General features: G+C 47.9%; 1 long non-coding RNA gene across 3 annotated transcripts in view; it reads left to right on the top strand.

The window, feature by feature from the left end:
• Positions 1–13999, top strand: part of LOC112648835 (uncharacterized) — a 55510-nt gene extending 41511 nt beyond the window's left edge. For all 3 annotated transcript variants that reach the window (XR_007412002.1, XR_007412003.1, XR_007412001.1), the window contains exons 4-5: positions 2457–2513; positions 10754–13999. This is a non-coding gene — a long non-coding RNA (uncharacterized LOC112648835). The remainder of the gene's footprint in view (positions 1–2456; positions 2514–10753) is intronic.
• The last annotated feature ends 1923 nt before the right edge of the window (positions 14000–15922 follow it).

Here is a 15922-nt window from a genome sequence, read left to right as displayed (position 1 = left end):
ATTTGCATGTCGTTTTCATTAAGAAATAAATGTCTTTGGATGAAAAGGGGCCTCCCAACGCACCCAGTAGTTATCAGAGTCCTGAAAGCGCCCCGTGTGCAGTGGCATGGAGGGGGGACCTGGGGGCAGTCAGCTGCCAGTCGTCTGCTGCTAGGAGAAGAGATGGTTCGAGTGGCGAAGACCAGAGGAACAGCCCTCCTGACTCTGTCCAGCTGGGGCGCTGGGCAGCCAGTTCTGCTTCAGAGGATGTGTCTATGATAATACTTCTTTTGTTTAAGAAAGAGAGAGATGAAAATGCTGTATCATATCATGAAATTAGCTCATGACTGGTCCTTATGTCCCACATCTTGGCAGGATCTTCACCTCTTACCTGTCAGACAATGGGTATAAGCTCTCAGAGGCACAAGCTAGGTGTGTCTATATGGCTCCTCTTTCCCTTTATTTTAAAGAAAAAAAAATATATTTACACATATTATATATACACAAAATATATTTATATAAAATAAATAAAATAAAATAAATATACATGTATTTAAAGTTGTGAAATATAACATGATTAAGAAAAATACATAAGGAGCACCTGGGTGGCTCAGTTGGTTGAGCATCTGACTCCTGGTTTCTGGTTTCAGCTCAGGTCAAGGTCTCAGGGTCCTGGGATCGAGCCCCAAGTCAGGATCTGTGCTCAGCTAGGAGTCTGCTTGGAGATTCTCTCTCTCTGCCTCTCGCCTCACTTGCTCTCTCTCACTCTCTCGTCTCTATAAAATAAATAAATCTTGAAAAAAAGAAAAATACACAAAAGATAATGGTAAGTTTTTCAAATTATTGTGCAGCAAATCCTTAGGTCAAATAGAACCACCTGTGGGCCCCCTCGTGATTATACCCTTTGCCTCGCCTCTCCCTAAAAGTAGCCACTATCCTGACTTTCATGGTTATCATGCCTTCTCTCTCTTTTTTTTCCAGTGTTTTTACCGCTCGATAAATCCCTAAACACTGCATTTGTTACCTGATTATGAACTTTATATAATCACGAGCACATTTCACCCAGCACCGTACTTGTGAAATGCATCTGTGATCAGGTGTAGCTCTGGTTAATTTCCACCATGGTGTGCTGTGGAGTGAACATATCACACCTTATTTACCCACCTACTCCTGGTGGACATCCGCCTCATGCTGGTCATGCTGCTGTGAATGTCCTTGTATGTACCTTCTGGTGTATGTACCATATATTATGTGCAGCCACTCCTAGGTACTTCCCTACTCAGGAATGGAATTTTGGGGTTACAGGGTGAGTTTAGCAGTCAATACGGCAAACAGCTCCCAATGTGATCGCACCATTTTGCATGCCAGGGACACTGGGAGTTTTGTCATGCCACATTCCTCCCAGCACATGGGGTCATCCGTCTGCCCAACACCAACCATCCAGCTAGGTGTATAGTGACATCACACTGTGGTTTCCACATGCATTTCCCTCCTGATGAATGATACTCAGTACTTTTAGTAAGTTCCGATGTCCTCTTGTGCGACACCTATTCCAGTCTCCTCTCCTTTTCTCTACTGGGTTCTCTAGTTTACGTTTTTTTTTCATTGACTTTTATGGTTTTATATGTGGTCTGGTTGTGAGCCTCTCCCCGGTTATGTGTGTTAAAACCACCTCCTCCCATTCGGGCTTGGCTTTTCACTTCCTTTTGCTTTGATAAACCAAATTTCTTAATTTGAATGTATTCCAATGAATTTTTCTTTTCCTTTATAATTTGTAGGTTTCCTTTCTTGGTCATGTATATATTCTCTTGTATTCTTTCCTAAAAGCCTAAACCTTTTAAAAAATGTTATATATATATATATATATATATATATGTATATATATATATATATGTTTATATACACCTATTTAGTCTTCTTTTTCTTTTCGTAGTTAGGATTATAATAAGCATGGATCAGATTTTTTTTAAGACTTATTTATTTGAGAGAGAGAGAGAGAGAGAATGAGTGGGGGAGGGGCAGAGGAAGAGGGAGAGAAGCAGACACTGCGCTCAGTGGGAAGCCTGACCCTGGGCTGTATCCCATGACCCAGATCATGGCCTGAGCTGAAATCTAGAGTTGGAAGCTTAACCGATTGATACCCCAGGTGCCCCCAGGTGGACCTGATCTTTGTGGATGGTGTGAGAGGGGGCTAAGTTTCCATTTTTATCATTATATATGTCCCACTGGCCCCCTGCCTTTGTTGAAAAACTCTTTCCCCCATTACTCTGATATTTATCATGAGACCACATCTCCCCCAGGCTGTCCTAAATTAGTGACTGAGCAGGGCAAGGTCCTGGAGCCAGACTGTGCCCCCCTAGCTAGAGGACTAGTGGGACCTCTCCTGGAGCCATGGGTCAACTGAGGCCTTGTCAGGCCTGCACTGTGGTCTGAGGGCTCTCCCTGCCTCCACCTGTCCCTCTGTCTGTCCTCTGCAGATATCTGTCCGTCCTGGCGTCTGCTTCCTGGAGGCTGACCTGGGGCAGAGGAACCTGGTAAGAGAGCCAAGGTGACAAAGGCTGGCCAAGTCTGGGTGGAGGGGACGGACTGGGGGGTGGACCAGACTTTCTAAAGGAAGGGGGGAGCATGCGCAGAGCAGGGGGGCAGCGGAGTGAGGGCCGCTCTGGGGCTAGACTCCGTCCCTGGGCAGTGGACCGGGGGCTTGGATGGGGTACCAGCCACGGCCTCACTTCAATACTAATTAAGGAGTTTTTGTGGAGAAAGGAATGTGATAAGTTACATTTGACCTGGGCATCTGCTGTTTGCTGGGCATTTGCGCAGGATCCGTTTCCTCTCCAGCAGGAGGGCCTTTGGTAGGGAGGACGGGAAGCAGTTGAGAGGATGCGATGTATTCCTTCTCCCATGGTCTTTGTGCCAGGCCCCACTCTGGCCTACCCGTCCGGGAGCTGCTGAGTCCGCTGGGGGACCAAGCAGGTAGCTGCATCCAGTGGAGGTGGCAGGTCAAGGTGGTGTCAGTGTGGGCAAGCCCGGGTTCTGGCAGCTGAGATGGAGATGGGGGCAGAGCTGGGGGGAGGCTGGGAGCTGGGATGTGCATGGATCTCTCACGACTGGGGAGGGAGACTTGTTGGGGCAGGTCACAGAGAGGACTCCACTGCAGGAGAGTCCTGAGTTGGCCCCAGGTGATGGCAGGCCCCCACCCCCTCTCCAGTCCTCAGATGCGCTCCCCACTCCCACAGTGGAGGCTGCTTTCAAGGATGGAGCCTCGGTGGAGGAAGGTGGCTCTGGGACCACATGGAGGCTGAACCCAGTTAAGGCCTCTATAGAGACTTCTAAGAAGTGGAGGGCAGCTGTGTGGGGAGCCACGCGACTTGCTGCACCACCTTGTACATAAGTTCCCTTGCTTATTGCACCTGATGCCCACCTGTGTGGAGCAGCTGCCTCTCTCCTCCGTCGCAGCCTCTCCTCACTGATAAATTGTATCAGTGTCGCAGAAGGGGAAACAGGCATGACATGGGGTGGGAGGTGCACGTCTGTGAAAAGGAAAAACCATCTTGGCTGGGTTAGCAGAAGGACAAGAATGCACTGGGATATTTTACACGGGGGGACATGTGTGCAAGTGTCGTAGCCTCAGGCAGGGTAGTAAGAAGAGAATTTGGTGGAGGGAAGACAGTACAAGAAGTGTTGGAATCACAAAGCCTCCAAAGAACTTTAAGATCCTTCTGATTAGCCACCACTAGCTTGCTTGGCTGGTCCCATGCCCGCGAGGCTCCTTGGATGGTGACAGTGTGGACGCATGTCTGGGAGGGGAGCTAGGCTCCGAGGCTCCTTTCTGTGCTAAGGATGGACAGATGGTTCAAGGGAATTTCTAACTTTATATTGTTGGGTACCAGGTTTCACACTAAATTTGGGCTCTGGCTTCCAGCTTTCCCGTTGGCCCTGGATTGAGAATAGCCTCTCATCTCCCAGCCATCTGGTCCCTCCTGGTCTCCCCTGCGGAGCGGAGTCTCCATATATCTTCCCATGGGGAGAGGACAGGATCTCAAACAAAATCTATTAGGTGAATATATGTGTTTCCAATAGAGGACCCCCAGGTGGGATTCTGGAGAGGAATAGGTCCCCCCATTGGAAGCGGCCATATTAATGTTTGATGTGATGGAATGGGCCTCCTTGGGCAGCTGCACGTTGAGGTATGCCCTGGATGGGGTATTCCCTGCCTGTGTGTCTAGACCTTGGTTTCTTGAAACTTTGTTTTCTGAGCAAGCAGGCTCTGGTGCCACTTCTCCGTCATCCATCATCAATGGATGTGTGTCAACACCTGCTATGCCAGGGCGCTGGTGGCCCAAAGCGGTAGAAGCAACAGTCATTGCTGGTTTGGAACACTGGTTTTCTAAGATGACAAAAGTAGAACGAGTTAGGGAGCCTGGGTGGCTCAGCAGTTGAGAGTCTGCCTTCGTCAGGGCATGATCCCAGGGTCCTGGGATCGAGTTCTGCATTGGATTCCCTGCAGGGAGCCTGCTTCTCCCTCTGCCTGTGTCTCTGCCTCTCTCTGTGTCTCTCATGAATAAATAAAATAAAATAAAATAAAAAAATAGAACAAGCTAGCTTTAACCACGACATTCATCATTTGTGAGAGAATAACCCATTATAATGTCTCCCAGGACTGTCTGCACTGAGACCAAGGCTTGTGAAGATGCTCAGACTGACCAGACTCTGAACTTCCTCTCCTTCCACCCTCAGCCCTGTCCCTGACAACCCCACATTTTTATCCTGGTGGATCAGGTCAAAAGGAATGTCAAGGGCTAATTAGAAGAGGGTCGTTCACAAACTGGGCCCACGTGACCGGTGGTGCAGAACAGAGTTGGAGGCGAATGATACCCTTTGGCCAGCTCTGGGAAGTCTGGTGCCTCCAGCTCCCCTCCTCAGCACCAGATGGCAGAGCCGCCCTTTGCCCTCTGCCAGCATCCTCACCCACATTCTACCTTGTACCAGAAGGCCTCTGTCGACCAAGAGGCGCAATCACAGTTATACAAATGTGTGGTGATACCTGTGCGGATGTAGCTCAGGTGGCCCTGAAGCGTGTCTGGTAAGGGAGCTGTGGCAGCTGTGACTTTGCACGGGGAGATGGGGTAGTTTAAGACCCTGGTGGGGGGGCACAGGGCGCCAAGGTGGCTTGGTCAATTGAGCATCCGACTCTTGGTTTTGGCTCAGGTCACAATCTCAGGGTCCTTAGATCCAGCCCTGCGTTGGGCTCTGAGCTGAGTGCAGAATCTGCTTGGAATTCTCTTTCCTTCTTCCTCTCCCCAGCTCTCTCCGTAAATAAATCAATTTCTAAAAATACTGGTGGTGGGCAGACCTGGCCCACCACGCATACCTACCCTCTTCTATCTCACATCACAAATGACCCCAGGGCTATGTGTGAATCGATTTGGATGTGACAAGTCCAGTTGATTCGATTCATCAGAATCGATAACAATAAGCAGGCTATGAAACTGGTGACATTTCCCCAAATTTTGTCATGCTTAGAGTCTGCTCTCCATACATACCGGGTGTGTAGAGGGGATGTTTCTACAAGTGGTGGACCTCAAAGTGTGTGTTGGGGGGAGGTGGTGCTCCCTGCAAATGTTTTTTTCTTGCAAACATTTTATACAAGGCTCATGGGTGCCTGGGTGGCTCAGTGGTTAGGCATCTGCCTTCAGCTCTGGTCGTGATCCCAGGGTCCTGGGATCAAGTCTCATGTCCGGCTCCCCGCAGGGAGCCTGCTTCTCCCTCTGCCTATGTCTCTGCCTCTCTCTCTGTGTCTCTCATGAATAAATAAAATCTTAAAAAAAAATGAATAAGGCTCGTAGTGGTGGTTTGAGATTTTGTGGTGGTTGGCGTACCAGCAGTCCGTGGCATGGCTCAGCCACACCTCCCATCCCCCGCCGCACAGCAGTCACATGTTCTGTTGCAGAAGTGCAAGGTGCAGTGGGAAATCTAGGCAGGTGGATGAGTCATGAAGCTCTGCTCTTACGGGATAAGGCCATATATTTCCTAGGTTTGTCTGTGGGGCCTCCGACCCTGTAGAGCCTGGACCTGGCACCCCTGTTTGCTCTAGGCCCCTGGTCTGCATCCTTATCCTTCTGTGCCCTGCACTTGCTCCCGGCAAGCTGGGGCTTCCTCTCCTTGCCTCCTGCTCCCCCCCACCTCCCTTCCCCGTGCCATGCCCACGGCAGCTCCTCTCTGGAGACTGAGGTTGGGTGGCTCCTCTCGGAACACGGGACACTGTTTATACCCCTTGTTTTCTAAGCCGTTTCCTCAATGGGCAGGATTATTGACTCAGCCCACACAGAGCCTGGCATACAGTCAGCCCTTGCTGATGCAGTGAGGAGGTGTGCCGTGTTGTCACTGGAGGCCTGGCCTGCTCGGCTTCCTTTGCTCATCTCCCTCACTCCCTCACTGCCTTCCAGACAGTCCTTGACTGGCTTGTTTTTCCTCTTCATCTTAATGAACTCAGAAATCCTATTGTTTGTTTCTGTTTCGTACCCAGATGCCTCTTCCCTGAAGTCTTTTTGGGTAAAATAAAAAAACTGTGTGTGTGTGTTATTTGCTCGGATGTTTTTCAAGCTGTGTCATGGTCGTGAAGGGAGAAGATCACAGCTGTAGGGGTGACCGAGGTCAGAGCCTTTGCAGCCAAAACGTCAGCATCACCTGCAAGCCTCCCTGGTTCGGGCCCTTTTGTGCGACAGATGTTTTCAGGTTGCCTTAGGGATTTCTAACCTTTGGACCAGGAGATGGTCCAAGAGAGGCATTGAGCAGGTATCTCTGCTCCCTCCTGTCCTGCCTGCAGAGTGTGGCGTCCCCTCTGCCCCAACGACGGCTGCGGCCTCTCTCATTGCAGCCTCAAGAACGGGGTATTTTCTAGCCAGAAAGACAACCATGGAGGTAGAGGTCCAGGTGGGGGGGAGGAAGGATGAAACAGCCTTAGATGTTTGTTTTTAGTAAAATTAGCATAAATGACCAGGGCAGGGTGTTGCAAGAACAGGGGGCTGGGGGCGGGGAAGCCTCATGAGTCCTTGACTTTGAGCGGACCCTCATCCTTCGTTCTCCCATCCAGTACTGGGGGTGCAAGGAGGCCACAGTTTGGTGTCAAGATATCTACAGTGGAAAAGGGGCCTGTGGAACAGGTGCCCAGCACACGCCAGCCCCTGGGCTCTGTGCGACTTACTCATCATCTCATTTAGCTGTTTTGATGAAATGCTGAGTGGCTTCCAAAGGACAGTCACGACATACATGTGGTGTAGAAAGGATTACCGCGGAGTGCCTGTCTGTGTGCAGCTTCCTGCTGAAATCTCGGTGCGCTTCTCCTCCTCCAGATACGGCCGTTCTCCTAGATGCTGTTTATTATTCACTTTCTTCTTAAAATACCTTTTTACTTTTCCTTCCATCGCAAAACAACGTATTATGTCATTTTATAAGTTTTTGGACTTTGTGGAAATGGAATCATACGATATGTATTTTTAGCAACTTTCCCTTTATCACTAAAATGTCCGATTATGAGGTTTATCTAGGTTGTCGGCGTCGCTGTGATCAGTTCCTTTTCTCTGTTGGATTGCATCGATCGCACAAGAATGCGTTTCTTTGTTGTAATGTGGATGGACATTGGGACTGCTTCCGCCGCCTTGGCCGTCCTGTGCTGGTCGCCTGTGCACACAGACAGGAGGGCCAGGGCATTACCTGGGACACTGGGCCACAGCCACAAATATCTCCATGCCTGTCGGAAATTCCAGGTTCTCCAAGGGCTCATCCCTATTTACATGGGTTTTCTGCACCATCGCCAACAGTTGGTTTTGTCAGATCCATTCACTCTTGCCAGCCTGCTGGTGGGAAATGGTATCTTGCTGTGGCTTATTTTTGCTTTCACCACTTATGCATGGGGTTGAGCATATTTCACATGAATGTACCTATTCATGTTTCTTCTTATGCAGAGAGCTGGTTCAAGTCCTTTGCTGGCCGTTTTCTATTAGGATACATGTTTTTTTCTTATGGATTTCACTCACCCTGGCCCCTGAGCCTCATGTCCTTTGCCCATTTTTGTTATTTATTATTTATTTATTTATTTATGATAGTTACAGAGAGAGAGAGAGAGAGAGAGAGAGAGAGGCAGAGACATAGGCAGAGGGAGAAGCAGGCTCCATGCACCGGGAGCCCGACGTGGGATTTGATCCCCGGTCTCCAGGATCGCGCCCTGGGCCAAAGGCAGGCGCTAAACTGCTGCGCCACCCAGGGATCCCTCTTTGCCCATTTTTTAATTAGGCCGGTGCTTTTTTTTTTGTTGAGTTGTATGAATTCTTTATATATTCTGGATATTAATCCCTGATCAGACATAGGATTTGCAAACACTCCCATTCTGTGGGTTTTGGTTCACTTTCCTGTAGTGTCCACTGATGTGTAATAGTCTTTGATTTTGATGAAGTCCATTAATCTGTTTTTTTCTTTTGTTGCCTGTGCCTTTGCTGTGATATCCAAGAAACCACTGCCAAGTCCAAAGTCATGGAGACTTTACGTTTTCTTCAGAGTTCTATAGTTTTAGCACATAAGTTTAGCTCTTTGATCCTTTTTGGTTTAATTTTTTAAAAAGATTTATTTATTTATCTGAGAGAAAGAGAGGGCACATGTGGGTGCAGTGGCAGGGAGATGGGGAGGGAAGGGAGTGAAAATCTCTGAGCTGAATGCAGAGCCCGATTTGGGGCTCAATCTCACAACCTGAGCTGAAACCAAAAGTTGGACACTTCACTAATTGCTCCACCCAGGCACCCCAGCCTTTTTGGGTTAATTTTTGTATATGTTGTAAGGTAAGGGTCCAAGTTCACTGTTTTACATGTGGATAACCAGTTGTTCCAGAACTGTCTGTTGGAAAGACTGTCCTTTCTCCATGTCATGTCTTGGCACCCTTGCTGAGAATCAGTTGTCTGTTGTACTAGGGCTTAGCCTCACTGCATGTCTCCTCCTCGTTTTTGTGGGTTTTGAGGGAACAGCAGCTAGTGAGTGTGGTTAGCCGGGCATCTGAACCACAGCCCTAGGATTTCTGGAAATAAAAAAGTCATCATCATGGGGAAAGCACTGGAAGTCACTGGTCTGGCTCTTCTGCTCCCTTCTGTCCCTTGATGAGAAGCCTTTGCTCTTGGGCCCACTTCCACACTCTGATCTGCTGGTGAATCTGACCACATATTTTGACTAACTGGTGCAAAAAATAATCAGACTTGCAAAATGTTACTCATTGCTCTTGAGATGGTCATGTGAAGAGCCCAGAGCATGTTGGTTCTCCTGAGGATGTAAGAGAAGTAAATTGTACTACTCTTAAAAGCAGTGCTGTGTGATATGCATTGTGGGAGAAAAATAATTGTCATTCTCCCAACCCTGTTCTTTCATTATTGACTGGTTGGCTTTTTAAAGGTGACAGGCTTCTTTTTCTTTCCTTGGAAGATGACTTGTTTTTTTTTTTTTTTTTTTTTGGGGAAGATGACTTGTTAAGGTCATATTTAGCTCATCTGCTTTGCTAAGGGTCTTTAGGGCTAACATTTGAGTCACTTGTAAGCCTGGGAGACAGATATACATGGTTATCCACATTACGATGGGATAAGGACTCTCAGAAGCTGGAGGGGATGCAGCTAGAGCTGCATGTCTTGGTGTCTTTTCACACCCCTGGAGTAAGGCTGGACGTGCCAGGTTGAAACATCAAACATTTGTCCGTACAGATAATGGGACCGGTGTGCATACAGTAGGAATGAGGATTGGTGACAAAAATCGGGCTGAGGGGATGAAGGGGGCGGTGCGGGGAACCAGGGAAGCCAATTCTTCTCTGGATGAAGTTTGCAGTTTCATTCATAAAATTAACATACTGTTTGGCTTTTTTGACTTTGATAAGCTGGGGGCTGGGGTTTCCTTTACCTTCTCTTTGGGCTCCAGCTATTCCTGGATTGATTGATCTATTTTAACTGCTATTTTTAGTTGACACAGCATAGATGCCAGGCCTCAGAGTGTGTGAGCATATTAGCATAAAGTTCTAGAGGCAGATATTTTCTTATTCTGGCAGAGGCGGATGTGGCAGGCCTTTTCTTTAGCATGGTTTGGTGTGACCAGCATGTTCCACAAAGACAGAGAAGAACAAAACATGTCATTTTCCTCTCTGAATTAGCTACTGACTAGTTTTTCATCTAAGATAGTGATGGATATTGAAATATCCGGGGTGCTGTCCTATGTACAATGCAACCTGATTCCACTGAATTTCCTCCTTACATATATTGGTAATGAAATAGAAGGAATTTTATTTGCCTGAATTCCTCCAGGAGAGGAGTATGTGTTTGGGAGAAATGTTTTATAAGCCTGTTGAGGTCAGAGTGGGGGACCCCAAGTGACATGTTTGGAATCAGAAGGTGTTCCAAATACCTTCTAAGAAGGGTGAGTCCTGCCACCCAGCAGACTTTGCTTTTCTGAAAACTGAGATCATCAGGTGTGCAAGCTTGCAGGTTGGGAGCTGTTGTGTGCCCATGTTGCTCTTAACTGTGGAGGGGAGGAGAATCTGACTTTGATTTACTTCTCAGTCATGTGACTTTAACTCCTCTCTTGCTGAGACCCACAGAATGTGCCTGGGGTAAACATGGCACATTTCCTGGGGCACTGGTGGTCTCCATCTCCATAAATAGATTGTGGAGAATTCAAAACTCACATGCACTTTTAAAAACATTCATCTTTTTTTTTAACATTTTTAAAAAATATTTTATTTATTTATTCATAGAGAAATAGAGAGGCAGAGACACAGGCAGAAGGAGAAGCAGGCTCCATGCAGGGAGCCCGACGTGGGACTCGATCCCGGGACTTCAGGATCACGCCCCGGGCCAAAGGCAGGCGCTAAACCACTGAGCCACTGGGGATCCCAAAAACATCCATCTTTAAAGAAGACATTGCTCTGGGTCACACGAGTCTGTGATCCTGGTCACCCCAGCTCCATCTGCTATGTACTTACCTTCCCTATGCACACACAAAGTGCTGCAAGAATTCAGAGGACAGGGAGCATTTCTGGCAGGGAATTGTCCTTGAGTGACCTTGGAGGGCATTAGGGAGGCAGCACTAGAGTTGAGTCTCCAAGGACCGGGAGTTTTTGTTAGAAGAGATTGGTGGGTTTGTGTTGGGGGGTGGGGACATGCTAGGTGAGGGGGTGGTATGAGTCTCAGCTCAAGGGTGGAAATGCCAAACCAGAGAGGGGGCCAGTGGCCGAGCTGTGGGACAGTGAAGGAGGAGGAGATCTGAATTGCTTGTGGGGATCAGTGGGTGGGAGCCATTGTCAACTGCCATTTGTTGTTGTTGGGAATCCCTGATGAGAGGCCAGTTTGTTTGGTCAGCGATGCCTAATCTCCAATGCTTCAGAATCACTTGGGACTCCACCACTGTAATTTCTGATTCAGGAGATCTGGTGTGGAGCCCAAGAAATCTGTATTTGGAGAATGTTCTTCAAGGATTTTTGTTCACTCTCTGGTTTTTTGTTTTTTATTTTTTTACTCTCTGGTTTTAACATGCCGGAATGGGAGGCGATGGCAATAGCCCACTTGTAATGTGGCAGAACATGGATTCGGGGTGGTGGCAATGGGATGGAAGAGGAAGTCCATTTGAAAGGCTCTGTAAAAGGGCAAGGAGGGCATGAGATGATGCCAGACCTGTTGGAAACCCAGACTGCAATCACACTGGCCTTATTCAGTGGTTCATGACTGGGGTCCATCCCATCCAGCAGGTAGAAGGGAGCTCCCCTGGGCTTCATCAAAGGAAGAATTTTCACAGATGGAGACTGAGCAGAGAACACATTGTTTCAGGTGAGGACAGCTTCCCAAGGGAATGGGAGAGATCTCCTGGGTGGACTGTCCCACTCGGCCACTCCACCATGACTGGCTCAATCTTCCTGGGGCTGGACGGTGTTAGGATTCGTAGCTCCATCTGGGGCCTGCTGCCTCCATTGTAACAGACCACTCCCTGCCCCACTCTGGGGGTTGTGCTGAGCCCTTCCCTGTTCTGTGTCCCTCCCATATCAGGGACTGCTGGGCTCCCCTGCTCACTTGTGACTGCATCAACCTCACTAATAACCATTTCTGGGGCAATGATTCCACACGATACATAGTTATTTGGGCTCTTTGTGGATAGTTTTTCAAAAGGATATTTTTGCACACTGTTATTGCTGACATTATCCTCATTATGTTTTTAAAAGCTATTTTATGACAATTTCTAACCTCAGTTTTGTCTAATTATCTCTTTTAAAAAAGGCATTAGGAAAAAACTCAAGTTTCTGTTGCAGAGAGGCACATAATCCCCATAAAATCTGGATATCTAATTTGTCCTTGAATATCCTCAGAGTAATGGGAGACTCACAGACAAAGTGAAACCTGGTATTATCTAAGACAGCAACGTACTGCTTGATCTTGAACAAACTGGATTTAAGTCTTGTTTGGGCACTAGAAGAAAATTAACTGGTTCCATCATAAACCCTTAATGCCAGAGCAGACAATGTTTCATTAAAAGGCAGAGGAAAAGTGCTGATGTACATCCTTCCTTTTTGGGAAGCTGATCCTTTTGTTATGGAACAAAGACTGGTAAAAATATTCACTTTGCAGTCATCAGGATGGCAGAACTTGAATTTGATGAACAAGCGTATTTATCATTTGTCATGATATTTTGGCTGCATGATTCAGCATTCTGATTTGCATTGACCATTTTGAAAAAAATGAGGCATTTCTTGGTCATAAAGTTTGTTTCTTGGGAATATTCCTACTTTGTGGGCTGGTTGACTGTGGAGCTTTCAGCCTTCGTGTAAGGTAAGAACATGGGAGTCTCAGAAACGTCAATGTGGGTTGGCCAGCATGAAGTCTATGAGGTTTGGACCGAGCGTGGGGCCTGGGTAGAAAGGAATGGGAAGGACATGGCTACTGCTGGCTTCAATCTCAAAGGTCAGGGAAGAACCCCCAGATACACTGCTGCTGAGGAGGAACAATTTATTCCACCTTGCCGAGTTTCTTCTGCAGGTCTAAGAATCACACTGACATGAGACAGATGAACAGAAACCAATCCCATCTAATTTCGTGCCTGCTGGAACCTCACATACAGAGAGGTTCAAAGAAAAGGTAAAATCAGGCTCATGTGCCATCTAGAGCTGAGGGATGGAGAGGGGCCCGGGGCCTCCACGTGGAGGACCACCATTCATGGGGCAATGTTTGGTAATGAGATGTCTGCCCTGCCATACACATGGGTCACACAGATAAAATTTATCTCTGGTAATAATTGGTGATTCTGGGATCCCTGGGTGGCGCAGCAGTTTGGCGCCTGCCTTTGGCCCAGGGCACGATCCTGGAGACCCAGGATCGAATCCCACATCGGGCTCTCGGTGCATGGAGCCTGCTTCCCCCTCTGCCTGTGTCTCTGCCTCTCTCTCTCTGTGTGTGGCTATCATAAAAAAAAAAAAAAACAAAAAACAAAACAAAACACACACACACACACACACACACACAAAAATAATTGGTGATTCTGGGAAGAACCCACAATTTACATCCTTCTAGGTAGTTAAGAGAGAGGCAGAACTTTCTCCTGAGTCTGCTGGGTCCTGATTGCCTTCACCCCAAGTAGTCCACATGCCAAAGTGGCACATTTTGGGGAGACTTGCTCTGAACCCCAAGCCAGGAGATGTCCTCTCATTCATGCCTCCATGACTTCAGGCTTTTGTCTTTTGTTTATAATGCCTTTCCTGCACATGCCCCTCTGTCAAAATCCTACTCATTTATTTTCTAAGGCCTGACTCAATGTCACCTCTGTCATGAAACCTTCCAGAACCCCACAGCATTCAACATTCAACATAACGAGCATCCTCCATATGCCAGGCACGGTGCTGATGAGAATAAACATGGGCAAGACCCGGTCCCTTCAGGGGTCCTGTGTGTGCTTCCTTAGCTGGTGAGCAGGTGAGCCAATGTTGGTGGTATGAAATTAAAGTACACTTGTTCCATTTGCTGAAAGTCCCCATTCCTGGTTGTCCTGTAGCTGCACGTGTGATCGATCAGCCTCTCAGTGGAGGTGGTCATAGTGTAGGACCAAAGGGTTCAGCTCTAAACTTCATAGTCAGTGTTTTTGAATCTATAATCAGGCAATAGTCTTGAAAGCCAGACTTTGTGGAAAGAGAAAAGGGCTTTCTAGAGACACCAAATCTTCCCCTTTCATAGCAAGAGTCAACTGGGTCTACCCAAGTCATGGGCTACTTACTAAGCATAGAGAAAACTCCACTTAAGCTGGAGGGAAGTTCTGACCTCACGTGAATAGGGAGAGTCCTTCCCCCTCCCCAGTGCTGGGGGAGAAATGGGGCAGTGCGATGTTGTGACCAAATGAAAAAGTAGATTTGGTCTGCGTCCATTTTCTAAGGGATTTTCTAAGGGATAAGAGGAATGGGAGCATCTTTTGTTGTAATATCTGGTTTTTATCCTCAGTCCCAGAAGTGGCTTGAGAGAGAGAACGGTTAAGTGGGTGCCTTCTTATTAGTAACAAGCCCGTTTCAACTACCCCTGAATTTATGCTAATGAGGTGACTTTTTGGAAGCCCCTAAACAACCTTAGGCTGGGGAGGGGGTGGGTACCGTGTGATCGGACAGGTGGAACTTTCTGCCCTGCTCCTGACATCCTGGGAGAGAGGTCTGGCTGGAGACTGAGTTCCAATCACCAATGGCCAATGCTGTATTCATTGTGGTTATGTAATGAAGCCTCCACAAAAATCCAGAAGGATGAGGTTCAAGGGGCTTCCAGGTTCACACAACAGAACACATCCGTGCTCCCCCAAACTCCCTGGGGACAGAAGCTCCTGTGCTCTGGATCTTTCTAGACTCAGCCTATGTGTTTCTTCCTCTGGTTGCTCATTTGTACCCTTGTCATACACTGGTAATCTGGTAAGTGAGCTGGCTTCCTGAGTTCTGTGAGCTGCTAATTTAGCAAATTAATCAAACCCAAAGGGGTCATGAGCACTGCCAATTTATAGCATGAAAAGAAAACCAGAGGCCCCAAATTGAGTCATTGATGCCAGGCCAATTCACCACACTGGAGCTTAGTCCCTAGCCTGACTGCCTACCCCAGGAATGCAGTCTTAACAGATCAGTCTGTCCTGAGGGCCCTCGCCATCCCCCAAAGGAAGATGGTGTCATCCACATGGCAAGGTGACAATCTTTTCTGTTGGTGATGACTTCTGCCTCACCCCCCTGCTTATAAATATCTTGCATTTTATGAACTCCCCAGGGCTCCCCTCTACTCCCTGGATGGGTTGCTGCCTGCTTCGGGAGTCCATTAATAAAGCCAAGTGAATCTGCAAATTTACTCAGTTGGATTTTGATTTTTAACAACAGGCAGTGGGTCAGAAGCCTGGTAACAACCTGCACATGTGTTTGTGTCCCAAGTGGGGGGCAGTCTCATGGGGCTGAGCCCTTAACCTGCGGGGCCTGAAGCCGCCTTGGTAGACAACGTCAGAGTTGAGTTAAATTGTAGGACCTGTAGCTGGTGTCGCAGAGCTGCCTGATGTGGGGAAATCCTCCCATCCAGGGAGGGAAGTTGACTTGTGAGCCACTTGCTTCTCCCCGTGGGATCAGCACCTTGGGACCTTAGGGCAAGTTCTGTGCATCCCTGGGACGCTGCTGGCCTCTTAGAGAAACTCTGGCTTTGTCATGACTGTCGTGATGGCCTTGTGTGTATGCTGGTTTGACTAGGTCCCCTCCCCATTTGTGTTTGCCTGGAACCTCGGAATGCAACCGTATTTGGGAACAGCTTGCAGATGTAATGAGTTAAGGATCTTTAGAAGAGATCATCCTTGATTTAGGGCAAGGCCTACATCCAGTGCATGGTGCCCTTCTAAGATAAGGGGAAGATGGGGAGGATGCAGGAGATACAGGGGAGGGGAC

The sequence above is a fragment of the Canis lupus genome, chromosome 7 (assembly GCF_003254725.2).
Source record: "Canis lupus dingo isolate Sandy chromosome 7, ASM325472v2, whole genome shotgun sequence".
Lineage (NCBI taxonomy): Eukaryota > Metazoa > Chordata > Mammalia > Carnivora > Canidae > Canis > Canis lupus.
Note: the sequence above shows the minus strand (reverse complement) of the source record. Positions and strands in the feature narration are given on the sequence as shown.